This window comes from Salmo salar, chromosome ssa24 (genome assembly GCF_905237065.1).
Source record: "Salmo salar chromosome ssa24, Ssal_v3.1, whole genome shotgun sequence".
NCBI classification, from domain to species: domain Eukaryota; kingdom Metazoa; phylum Chordata; class Actinopteri; order Salmoniformes; family Salmonidae; genus Salmo; species Salmo salar.
The window spans coordinates 44,102,578-44,102,873 of NC_059465.1; positions in this window are offsets into that span (position 1 = coordinate 44,102,578).

The window sequence follows — 296 nt, forward strand, 5'->3', positions numbered from 1 at the left end:
TTCTTCACAAATGCTTTTGGCTGTTGTCTGGACCTCAGAGAATCCAGTTTCCCGGTATGTAGTGAGGGAGGCCTTTGCACTTGAGATTAAATTCACTGCGATAACCAACTGCATTGAGGCGGATTGGAGGAGCTTGTTCACCTTGTTTGTCATTGTCAGTATCTCACACCATACGATACAGCAAATCAAGAGGCGGTAGGACCCAACTTCCTCTGCAAGTGCTTGTGCCTCCACTTTGGTCACAGGATCGTTGATCGCCCGTCTGGCTTCCAGTGATGCCTCCTGAACCTCAGAAG